Source organism: Procambarus clarkii, chromosome 84 (genome assembly GCF_040958095.1).
Source record: "Procambarus clarkii isolate CNS0578487 chromosome 84, FALCON_Pclarkii_2.0, whole genome shotgun sequence".
NCBI classification, from domain to species: Eukaryota; Metazoa; Arthropoda; class Malacostraca; order Decapoda; family Cambaridae; genus Procambarus; species Procambarus clarkii.
Window position 1 is genome coordinate 13,166,915 of NC_091233.1, and position 13,387 is coordinate 13,180,301.

Here is a 13,387-nt window from a genome sequence, read left to right on the forward strand (position 1 = left end):
TGCTTTCCGTTTAAGGTCTTCCACAGGGTTCCTCGTGATTCGTTGAAATTTGGTGTCATCACTAAGGATGTCGCTAATTTTGTTCATGTATTCTTGGGAAGGAATAAATACATATGTTGCTGTCTTGTCGGCTTTTCTTATAGATACGTCTTTCAGATTTTTTAGTTGTTTTGCTGCTTCTTTGAGTCGTGGGGTTAAGATTGTAGATGAATATGTTCCTCTAATACCAATTCCAACCTATCACCTGGCAAAAAGACTTAACGAACTCCTAACACCATACACTCCAAGTAAGTACAGTGAACAATCATCAGCAGATTTCTTAGAATTAATCAAATCTACTCAGCCCGATGGAATCATTGCTTCCCTGAACGTCGAATCCCTATTTACCAACGTCCCAGTCGACACAATCATAGGAATGATACTGAACAGAGTATTCAGACGAGAGCACCCCCAAATTAGACATATCTGAGCCACACTTGAAGAGTCTTCTCGAGGCATGTACAAAGGAAGCCCTTTTCATCAGTCCAAAAGGAGACATGTATCTACAAATAGACGGAGTAGCAATGGGCTCCCCCTTAGGAGTTTTATTTGCTAATTTTTATATGGGAACCATCGAAGACAGGGTCTTCAGTAGCAGACAAAAGCCAACTGTATATTGCCGTTATGTAGATGACATATTCGTAATAGTAAAAGACTCAGATGAATTAATTGATCTAAAAAGCCATCTAGAGAGAGAGTCAGTACTCCGATTTACACATGAAAATAGTGAAAATAACAGTCTGCCATTCTTGGATGTACTAATAACAAAAACAGGAACCTCTTTAAGCACCAACGTATATACTAAGCCCACCAACATAGGATTATGCCTGAACGGTAGAAGTGAGTGCCCCCAAAGATACAAAGCCAGTGTTCTCAATGCTTTTATTCGTCGAGCGCTTACCCACTGCTCCGAATGGAGCAACGTGAGTAGAGAGTTTGAAAGAGTAACTCACGTATTGGTGAACAACGGATATAGCAACACGGAAATAAACGCTGCAATAAGAAGACACTTGGACCGATGATATAATCCTAAACCTAGAACAGAAACCACAATACCTCCAATAAAATTATATTACAAATCAACCATGCACAGTGAACATATAAAAGAGGAAAGAATAATGAAAGAAATAATCCGTAAAGGAGTAAAAAGCATTACTCCTAACCAAAACATAAACCTGATCATATTCTCCAAAACCAAGAAGACTTCCGAACTCCTTATCAAAAACAGCCCGAAGCCGACGGAGAACCCTCTTCAGCAGTCAAGAGTTGTATACATGTACACTTGCCCCCCCACAAAGAATGTAACCTTCAATCTAAGTACATAGGTATGACGTCGACCAAGCTGACGAGGCGCTTGAAATGCATCCTTCAATCCGGTGCCCCCAGGAATCACATGAGACAAGCCTATGACATCACCCTAACAAGAGAAATGTTGAACAAAATTACCTGTATAATAGACAAAACCCAAGATGCAAGAAGATTACAAATTCTTGAAGCAATTCACATAAGAATAGAACAAACTACCATGAACACCCAAATCACGGAACTATCGTGATTCTATGTCACTATCAAACTATCAAATCACGAGTTTTTATATATATACTATATATTGATCTTTTTTTTTTAAGTGTATTTTCATGTGTTTTTCATGTGAGAGAAATCTTTGAAACCTCTTTACCGATTGCTTTGAAAGTTTGACACAACGTTGCATTTGAATAGGTGCATGTTTTCATATCCATACTATAATCATGCCTCACCTGTATCAGGAAAAAAACATGCTTTTTTGAAAAACAGCGCCATCTGTTGTACGTAAGAGCAGCCCACTCTATATTAAATTTGTTACTTTTCCATTTCAATGTTTCCAATTTTATTGATAAATTGAAATTTCATAGAATTCGAAATATTTTCATTTTGATTTAATTATTTTGTGTGACATTGTGTTAGAATTGAGCATTGTTGTTTACAATACATTTGGTAATGCATGGTAAATAAATCATACATACCCACTCATTTCGTGAGTATAGTTTACTTTTTGTTTTTATCATTATTTTCATTTCGTTTTTAATTGTTTTTTTATTTATGAGTGATGGGAACATCAGATCATTTGATGTTCCCAATTTTCTGATAGGAACATCAGATCATTTGGGAATGTAGCAGACGAGGGAGTGGGGAATGGTGAGAAGGACGAGGGGCTGGGAGTGCGGGAATGAATTGAGGACGATGGGATAGGGGAGGGAGTAATGGTGGGGAGGATGAGGGGACAGGGGAGTTGGGGATGGTGGGGACGAGGGGACAGGGGAAGGAAGAATGGTGGGAATGACAAGGGGACACGAGAGTGGGGCATGGTGCAGAGGACGAGGGAACCGTGGAGGGGGGGAATGGTAGGGAGCACAAGGGGATGGGGGAGTGGGAGATGGTGGAGAAGACAAGGGGACGGAGGAGTGGGGAATGGTTAGGAGGAAGAGGGGATCGTGGAGAGGACATAGAGATGGAGGAGGGACGAAATGGCGGGGAGGACGAGGGGACGGGGAAGTGGGGATTGGATGGGAGGACGAAGGGACAGGGGAGTGAGGAATGGTTGGGAGGACGAGGGGACGTGGGAGGGGAATTGGTTGGGAGGACTGGGAGACAGGGGGAAGGTTGCTCTTGCTGGGTACAGTTAGTTATAAATAAAATAAGATTTAATCACATAATCGAGTTAGGTCAAATACATTATGAATTAGAAATTCGATTTGAGATTATAGAGGAAGGTTCTTAACACACACCTTTCTTCTTGGGGAGTGATGAAGATCTATATATCTCATGGCAGCTGCTGGTCCCATACTTATAGGTGACAACAATCAATGCTACGATCCCCAGCACCTGTAGCAACCGGAATGTCCACAACATAGCTTGGATCTAAGGAAGACAATCAGAGGGGACAAAATGTTTTATATCTGTTTTGTGGTGGTCTTAAGGCCCATCAACTGCGCTAGGATTAAAATACCAACACACGTGGTAACTGGACAACCAGCAAGCAATAATTTGTTTTGAAATTAGCCTAGGAATAAAGTAGACTGTTAGCGAATATACATCTAGAAATATGGTATACTTCGCAGGGATGAGGTGGATGGAAGGGGAGAGAAGGGGATAGGAGGTGGGTGGTGAGAGGGAGGAAGGAAGAAGATAGAGAGGGGGAGAAATAAAAAGCCATACAGCAGAAACGGAAAGATAGAGAAAGACACACAAGACACAGACAGTGAAGATGATATGGGGTTCCTGGATCGACCCGGGCTCCGCTGGGTTTATCCTACCAAGCATCTACATCATTTAGAAAGAATGTTTGTGTGATTGAGTTTTAAAATTAACAGGCCAGACGCATGGGGCCAGCCTCACCCAACTCTCCCACATGAAGCATGAGGAGTCTGGCCTCGTCAGTGATGCACGTGGCTAGCCTCACCCAACTCTCCCACATGAAACATAAGGGGTCTGGCCCCGTCAGTGATGCTTGGGGGCCAGCCTCACCCAACTCTCCCACATGAAGCATGAACTGCTTGGGGCTAGCCTCACCCAACTCTCCCACATGAAGCATGAGGGGTCTGGCCCCGTCAGTGATGCTCGGGGGCCAGCCTCACCCAACTCTCCCACATGAAGCATGAGGGGTCTGGCCCCGTCAGTGTTTGACATAGAATTTGTATGTATAATATTAATTTATATATGGGAACAAACCAATTTTTAATACACAGTATGTTAAAATTGCTGAATGCGTCTGGGGAAAACGGCTTCTGCTATAAACAGCCTAGTGTGAGGAAGGGTTGATTTTTTTTTTTAGATATATACAAGAGTTGTTACATTTTTGTACAGCCACCAGTACGAGTAGCGTTTCGGTCAGGTCCCTGGAATACGATTCCCTGCCGCGAAGAATCGTGTTTTCATCCAAGTACACATTTTACTGTTGCGTTAAACAGAGGCTACAGTTAAGGAATTGCGCCCAGTAAATCCTCTTCGGCCAAGATACGAACCCATGACATAGCGCTCACGGAACGCCAGGCGAGTGTCTTATCACTACACCACGGAGACTGTAAATGATTTGACATTAAAAGAACAATAATTGTTTTAAAATGTGTGATACGGTTCCAATAACCTGCATATTTTTAATTTATTATATGGCAAATTCCCATTTCTTTTCTTAAATTTCTTTTCTAAACCAAATCTAGTTATTGCCTAAGTGTAGTTACAGGATGATAACTATGCTTGTGGTGTCCGTCTTCCCATCACTCTCTGTCATATAATCATTTGAAACTACTGACGGTTTTGGCCTCCACCACCTTCTCACTTTACTTGAGGTTGCTACCTGGAGTTGTGTGTGGGAGGGTGCAATTTGGCGTGTCGGCGCCATGGGGGGGCCCCCCTCCCCCCTGTTGCGCGTGCCCAGTCTGTAGGCCTCGAGTTTTCTGATCCAGCTGGCCATCCTGAGATGGGCTAGTACTGTGTGACATACTGCGGGTCCCTGTGGTGGATGTTTATGGCATTGAACTGGTGACTGCCAGCAGGGTGATTATCAAGTTTATGACAGAGGAGATATATCGGGCGTTTTTACGACGTAACGTGGGGCGGACCTTGCCCATGCCAGAAGGTGCAGGCACTGTGACTGTCTCCAATCGGAGTGGTGCCATCACATATGGTGCATCCTTGGAATTCCCAGAGGGGCTGCTGAGTTGTTTTTTCGGCCAGTTTCGAGTGGTCGTCAGTGTGCGGTTGCACCGGCTCTCCTCGGGTATGCTTAAGGGTGTGCGATCGAACATTCGTACCCTGGGAATGAGGCTGCGGGCGGACATTCCATCTCAAGTGAAGCTCATGGGTTGTTACATTAGGGTGTATTATACCCGCCAGCCCTGTGTGTGTTACCGTTGTGGCCTCTTGGGCCATCAGGCTGCTGGGTGCTCTGCACCTGCTGTCGCGCCCGTCAACCTCTTCCACGAGGAGGACTACCCGCCACTCCCTGTGGAGGAGGATTCGCCACAGGAGGATTAGGTGGATGTGGACAACACGTTGGTTGCTGGCGTGCCCCGTGTGTCGCCTGTTGCGCCTCCTGTTGCTGTCGCCTCTCCTCAGGAGGTTGTGTCGCCGTCGGGTGCTCGTCCTGCCCCGGTTGCTGTCCCAGATGCTCTCGTGGTTCTTCCGGCTCTTATCTGCCAGGCTTTCCCATCTTCATGTTCTTAAACTGTGGTGCCTGTCACTGCACCCTCGCCGAGTGCCTAGGCTGTGCTGGGTGCTGGGGTGGATGTGGGGCCTCCTACTGTGCTCGACCTGGATCCCCGTGTGGTTGAGGATGCTACCGTCCTGCGTAGAGCGTCGGTTCGCCGACGTCGGCTTGTGTTGACCGGGTCTCTGGGTCGACATCCGGCTCTGATGATGTGCGGCCGGTGCCCAAGCGTTCCCGGCGATCTTCTTCTGCCTGGGCTGATGTGGCAGATTTCGACGATTGTGGGTCTTCCAGCGACGGCGATGTGGTTCCGGTTGCGTCACATTCTTCGGTGGTGGCGGAGGTCTATGTGCCTGCGACTACCAGTTACGGTGTTTGAGGACTTCCCTTCTGGTGTGGTGCCTGTGGAGCTTGCTTTGGGTGCGTCGCCCGTATTGGATGGTTCTGGTTCTGGGTGGGGGCTGGTTCCTCCTGCTGAGGCTCGTGGTGAGCGAAGTGATCTGGTGGTGGTGTTGAAAAAGGCTGCTTGGTTTGGGGGTTTCGTACCCCCAGCCTTGATCCCTGTTTCATTGGTGGCGGTTATGCCACCTCTCCCGTCTCCGGCCGTATCTTCTGCTTTTCCTGCGGTGTCGTGGGTGGTGTTACCTCCTCAGCAGCCTTTGCCTTCTTCTCCTGTGCAGCCCACAGCGGGGCCGTCTCGGTGGCCTACGTACGTTTCTTCGGTATCATCTGTTTCCTTGGGGGAGGTGATTCGCCGTGCCCCTCCTCGTTATGCAACTTCTGCCGACGAGCTCCAAGAGCTGCCGTTTCCGCCTGATTTAGAGATGCCTGGATTTATGAGGCCCCTGTGAAGCAGGGGAATCATTCCCCTACTGACATGGAGTATTTGATATGGGAGGTCTACGAGCACAAGTATCCTCTGTATGAGTTCCCGGAGAAGTATTCACTTCCTGTTGAGGTTTGTTTTTCTTTCCAGTGATTTTTTTTTTTTGAGATATATAGAAGAGTTGTTGCATTCTTGTACAGCCACTTGTACACGTAGCGTTTCGGGCAGGTCCCTGGAATATGATCCCCGCCGCGAAGAATCTTTGTTACAACCACGTACTCATTTTACTGTTGAGTTAAACAGAGGCTACAGTTAAGGATTTGCACCCAGTAAATCCTCCCCGGCCAGGATACGAACCCATGCCTAAGCGCTCGCGGAACACCAGGCGAGTATCTTACCCAGGGATGCCAAATCCAAATTGCTAAAAGTAGCGAGCTGACGGTCAAAAAGTAGCGAAGTTGCAAGTAGAGTAGCCCAATTTTTTGTTTAGTCAAATCGAATCCAATCAAATGTTTATTCAGGTAAAAGTACATACATACAAGATGAGTTACAACAAATGTTAGATTTAAATAAATGTAATGTTATAATGTTAGATTATACTAACATTATAATGTTAGATTTATAACATAATGGTAGATTTAAATAAATATTTAAAAAAATTAAATAAAAATATTTAATGTTTGATATAAAATGCTGAACTGTAATGCCAGTCCTGACCTCAAAAGCTTTATTGAAGGTTGTAACAGAACCCATGTGTCGGAAAATCCGACACCATTTAATAATATCATACAGACAGATAATATTGCTGTGTTGTATAAACAAGTTAACCCATAGAAAATGTAACTTGTAGTGGAATTACCGTCTATAGAAAACGGAATATCATTACCACATACTATTATAAATTCAAGACCTATTATGGTGGGAATTATTCTTAAATACATTAGTCTTTGGACTTTACCATCATGAAAACATCTCATATAAATTAACTTAATTATCAGAATTAAAATAGAGTAAATGTGACCCTTCTATCACTTACTGTCATCTGGACAATGTAGGCCAGTAGCGTCAGTTGTGAGGGAGTGGTCAGCCATTGTTATTGTACTTAGACCAGAGGCATGGGAGCAATTCGGCTCCTTTTAATTTTACTTGGACGAAGTGTTATGGAAACCAAAGGTGTACCATCATCAACACGCTGTCAACAAATACAAGTTAAGTGTTCTGCCGAAACCCATTTATCTATCATTTGTGACCATTAATGTCATTAGATAGGGTGGACTAGTTAGAGCACGAGATCACCTCATACTAAAGGTAATTAAGCCAGGTCTTTATGGTTCCTTGTACAGTGTTTTCTCTGATATAGCTGTCTTATATTAGGATTCTGGCTTTACAGCTAGCGCCCTTTTGACAGGTCAAGACGAGGAAGCATGCTTTGTGTACCAGTTACTGTGTGACGGAAGCTACCTCAAAGAGGATAATTTGGTATCTACATCCTGGTTATACCTGGTGGACTAAGGCCTGCTGTACAATAAGATAAGGAACCTCTTCAATGTGTAGTTAATACTGTAGTTTGATTGGCTGCATATATATAAATTTAATATAAACCCCCCTAATGTGTAGATGATCGATTTGTGAGATTATTGCAGAAATACAGTCCACTTATCATCATACAAATTGCTATCGAAGTATACAAATTAACGTAAATATAAATTCATATAAATTAAATAAATATAAATCTCACAGGTCGGTTCCCACATTATTTGGACCTTCGGAACCGGATTATTTGGTCCTTTGAACCCACATTTGGTCATCTTAGTACCGGATGAACCAGTTAACCAGTGGATTCATTAAATATACTAGTGCAGTGTGATTTATACAAAGTCAGCCGTCAAAGACAGCAGCGTTGCTTCGAGGGAGCTCAGGAGCCTCCCTCAGCCCAGTTAAGCCTTAGTCAGCGGTTTCATGCACACCCGCAGATTTGGTGGCGTGTTATTCTGTGAAATGACAGCGCTAATATTGAAGCCAGCCAAATTAGTGGCTGTGTCTTCGAGATTGTTCATGGATTTCGTGGTGTTAAATTTCGCAAGAGATTATCCACGAATTTTGTGGACTTTATTTTGCGAGGTCACTAATAATATTTAATACTTCTAGATAATATTAGAAGTTTTATAGAGGCAATTAAGAGGCTATTATCAATAATTGTGTATATTATTTCTCCAAAATAGAGAATTATTTAATATATATTGCACTAGTGATCACAGTATAATATTTACTAATTGCCAACCCACAACAGGGTAGGATATTACCATTGACTAGTTGAACTATTTATTGTTCATCCTAGTCCCATTATTACCATAGTCTAGTTGTACTATATTAAACAACCTAGCACCATTAATGAATGGTCCAGACCCTATTTTGAGTGTAATTTTTATCAACTCGAGTTGAGTTGTATATATAATAATTTGCTTATGATCATTACACCTTTGAGTGATTAATTAGTGTCTATTCCATCCTAGGGTGATATAGAAGAGCTAACCTAAAGGTACTTCCAATGACACTGGTTTATCACTCAAATCATTAGTGTGTATGATTGTATATATATAATGTGTATTAATGTTAAGTGCTAACCTCTAGTAGAGGTAGGATTACAGCCTAGTGAGTGCAGAATTTTACCCTAGGCTACCATCAGTACTTGCTCCTCAATTTATGAGCCAGTGGTGCCCAATTAACAAGTCACCATGACTAATCCACAGAAAGCAAAGCGTGCTTTAGTAGCAAGCAAACGTCAACTGACAAGAGATCTCGACCAATATGAACAGTTGTTATATGAGCCTGTAATTAATTATCGTCGGTTGAAAATACCACTATTACAGATTCAAACCCAATTGCATATATTGAAAGCAAATAGGAAATCTTACCAAAATCAGGTCCACGACGACGACGACATAGTAGTTGAAGATGTGGAACCATTCCTGTCTGACCTAGCACAATATGAAGAAGAAACTCAAGGCAGGTTGGAACATTTACACAGGATAATTGAATCAGAACAATTAGCCAGTACATCAAATAAAGTAGATAATGTTATGGATGATCTGGATCTTTTTGAGAATAAATGTCAAGCCAGATTAGATCCTTTAATCAACAAGGATAAAGCTTCACCCAATATTATACCACCAGAAATTAAGCAGTTCTCAGACAATTTATCCACAGTCTCTGTGGATTCTGAAAACCCAATACCTGAGGCTACTAAGTTAACATGCCTCCAAGCTAGAGGTGAAGCTGAACCAGTAGTAGAAAATGTAAATGAAAATAGCGACAGCACTAGTTTCCCAGTCCAGCTTCCTAGGGATAATGCTGGCAATGAGAAAACTGTCATACATCTAGTACTACAATTGCTGGATTTACCTCAACCTGATCAGACTGCTGACTCATTACAATCCTTCAGCATGGAGTTTGAGTCAATACTAAGAACATTCAGTCTTAAGGTTGATATAACTACTAGTGAATGGATGACCAAAGTAGTCCTTCAACGAAAATTGTCCAGCGATATACTAGATGAATTATATGCACATCAACATAACGCCATCCTGACAGTACAGGACATCATTGAAGGTTTACATTTCATCATAAACAAACGACGTGCAAATGAGGAAGTTAAAGCTTCTTGCAAGCCTTCAGAAATAGAAAATAAGAGTCAATTAAAGGGTAAAACAACTACCCCAAATTAACATCAACCAATTACTCGAACATCAAGTTGCAGAAAATCTGACAATGCAGCAGCATCCTCCAAGCCTACTGTTACTAGTTCACCCAAACCGGTATCTTCCAAACGTGCAGTAGGCTGGGGGACATGTATGTTCTGCAAAAAGAAACATTCAACATACTGTTGTGCTAATTATCCAACCAGAGACACTCGTATTGAGCGACTCCAGGAATTAGGGAGATGTTCAAGGTGTCTCAAGTCACACAACATAGACTATTGTGATACCCAATTCAACACCTGCAACAGGTGTAGAAGAGGTAGGCACCATGCAGCACTGTGCAAATATACGAAATTAACGTATTCAAGACCCAAGGTGGAAGATAGCATTCCCACCACAGTACAGTACTGCAAAGTGCAACAAACAAAGAGTGTCCAATCGGCAAAGTCTAAAGGTAATACGACTTTGCCTACTGCCCAAATTACCATCCTGAATAAGAGGGCCAAGGTCCATACCCGTGGGTTGTTTGACCAAGGGTCCCAGAGAACATATGTCACTAAAAGGTTGGCAGATGAACTACAATTAAAGCCTGTAGCCCAGATGTCATTCAATATCTCAGGGTTTGTAACAGATGCAGGACCTCAAGTCTACCAGGTGGTACAACCATCAGTACGCTTAGGCAGGTACGTCTGTCGAGTACAAGCCATTGTGGTGGACAAAATACCAGTAGACCTACAAGTTCAAGGTCTGAGAGCAACAGCCAAATTCCTGAGAAATAGAGGAATAAAATTGGCAGATAATATTAAGTCTGATCACCTCACCGACTTCGGTCTCCTTCTAGGGACAGACTATTGTCATCGATTCATCGGTAACCCTACTAAATATCAGGGCATAACCATGTTAAAGTCTGCAGGAGGTAAATTACTCTCAGGCCCAGTATCAAGCCTGAGGAGACCTATGCCTGCAGATAAACAATACCAGTAGAAATCTAAAATTGTCAGCTGATTATATTTCTCCAGTAGCATTATACTAAGGAGATTACAGCTGACTATACCAACAGAGGTTGAAGTTAGTATCATCATTTAAAGCTGAAGATGAGTTCATGAGGCCTCAGTGGCAAATCAGTGAACAGTAGCCCAAACAGCTACAAGTCGCTGCGACCAATGTCACTGATCCCACTGCAGTCTCAGAACCATACTTTACTCTAATGATGAGCTATTCAATCTTCTGAATCAATTAACTAAATTAAACCCCAATAAATCTGATGACTGATTTGATACATTTATTATTTAATCAAGATGTATTCCATGGACCTCAGTGTTTATATTAGTGACCAGTTACCTGAACAAACTTCAAGTTATATCTAATGTCACTGATCTCACTGCAGTCCCTGAATCATACTTGACTGTAGTACTTGATCACATTCAGTCTTCTGGGTTAAATAATATGTAATTAGGCTTGAATTTTAGCCTTTCAAGAGTTAACAGGGAAATGAATTCGCATTAGATTTCTAACCCCTGCAACTCTAGTACGGGACATCCGTCCTGTACGAACAGACGCACAAATGTGTGATTACTAACTACTAACATCAAATTAATCTAATAATTCGAAGGAGGAGTATCGGTGTTCGTCTGTTCTAAATAGGACTTCGACCTGTGAGCAGCCCCTGGGGAATTATGTCGGAAAATCTGACACCATTTAATAATATCATACAGACAGATAATATTGCTGTGTTGTATAAACAAGTTAACCCATAGAAAATGTAACTTGTAGTGGAATTACCGTCTATAGAAAACGGAATATCATTACCACATAATATTATAAATTCACCACCTATTATGGTGGGAATTATTCTTAAATACATTAGTCTTTGGACTTTACCATCATAAAAACATCTCATATAAATTAACTTAATTATCAGAATTAAAATAGAGTAAATGTGACCCTTCTATCACTTACTGTCATCTGGACAATGTAGGCCAGTAGCGTCAGTTGTGAGGGAGTGGTCAGCCATTGTTATTGTACTTAGACCAGAGGCATGGGAGCAATTCGGCTCCTGTTAATTTTACTTGGACGAAGTGTTATGGAAACCAAAGGTGTACCATCATCAACACGCTGTCAACAAATACAAGTTAAGTGTTCTGCCGAAACCCATTTATCTATCATTTGTGGCCATTAATGTCATTAGATAGGGGGGCCCGGTTAGAGCACGAGATCGCCTCATACTAAAGGTAATTAAGCCAGGTCTTTATGGTTCCTTGTACAGTGTTTGATATAGCTGTCATATATTAGGATTCTGGCTTTACAGCTAGCGCCCTTTTGACAGGTCAAGACGAGGAAGCATGCTTTGTGTACCAGTTACTGGGTGATGGAAGCTACCTCAAAGAGGATAATTTGGTGTCTACATCCTGGTTATACCTGGTGGACTAAGGCCTGCTGTACAATAAGATAAGGAACCTCTTCAATGTGTAGTTAATACTGTAGTTTGATTGGCTGCATATATATAAATTTAATATAAACCCCCGTAATGTGTAGAGGATCGATTTGTGAGATTATTGCAGAAATACAGTCCACTTATCATCATACAAATTGCTATCGAAGTATACAAATTAACGTAAATATAAATTCATAAAAATTAAATAAATATAAATCTCACAGGTCGGTTCCCACACCATGAGCACCACACCAGAAATAAATACAGTTTTGATATTCCAAGAGTACGACTTAATCAAACTAGAAATGCTCTGCAGATCAAGAGACCCAGAATGTGGAATGACCTTCCCAATTATGTTAAAGACTGTACCTCTCTCAACCAGTTTAAAATAAAAACGAAGCACTACCTAATAAATTCCCTGTAACCTACCTTACCCTTCTATTGTCAACCCATGTCTGTTTTTTTAAACAACGCTGTTTGTCGACTTAATTGTATTTGAGCTGCTTTTTCAGGCATGTTTCCCCATTATTATATTTATTATATTATATTTATCTTTATTTTTATTTGTTCAACACATTTTATTCTTTATTCTCAGTTAGTATTAAGCTTTAGTCATTAATATTCTTCATGCTCAAAATGCTTTGCGTAATAGTGGCTTTAGGCATTGTATGTACTAGCTCTATCTATAAATCGATCAATCTTTGTAAAATCTCTTGTATGTATGTACCTTACCTAAATAAACATTTATTAATTTATTTATTTATTTATTTCTAGATAGCGACAGTACATACAGACAGACGACATTCAAATTTAGTAAGTTTATCTTCCTTCTTTGATAGAACAGACTTGATGCTCATCTGCTGATGACTTACCTCCGATATATTTTGTCTGTGTTTTAATGTTTCACTGTGTTTCTTTAAACCACTTCTATGAGCTCTTATCTCAGTTCTACAAACTTTACAATATGCCTTATTTCCATCTTCTTTCACTTCAGCCAACCACTTTTCAAACACGGGATCCTTAAGCCAGGACATCTGAAACGCTTTCTGGTATTTAGAACACTTCCCCATTTTACACTTATTTATCTCAACACTTAAGCAAATTCTAAAAGTAACAGCGGTAACTTCTTTTCTATATGCGGTAACTTGTGTCGAACTATCCTTCTGGAGGTCAGAGCCACACTAACAATGAAAGCACAGATGAAG